Raw genomic sequence first — 249 nt, 5'->3', positions numbered from 1 at the left:
AATGTAAAATTTAAAGGGTGTTTTTTTGATAACTCCTAACTTAAGGGGGTTCTCTAATACTTTGAAAGTCATGGGAGGTAATCTGTTAATCGTTCAAAGTTAAGGGTGTTTGCTGATATTTAGCCTAATTTTATACCGGAGTCCGATTTAATTTATTTACTCACACCTCTCTATTTAAATCCGACACAATAAAATTTACTAAAACAAGAGAAAATAATTTGCATTTTCTTTGTTCTTCCCTCTTCGATC

The sequence above is a fragment of the Asparagus officinalis genome, chromosome 7, assembly GCF_001876935.1.
Source record: "Asparagus officinalis chromosome 7, Aspof.V1, whole genome shotgun sequence".
In the NCBI taxonomy this organism is placed as follows: Eukaryota; Viridiplantae; Streptophyta; class Magnoliopsida; order Asparagales; family Asparagaceae; genus Asparagus; species Asparagus officinalis.
Note: the sequence above shows the minus strand (reverse complement) of the source record.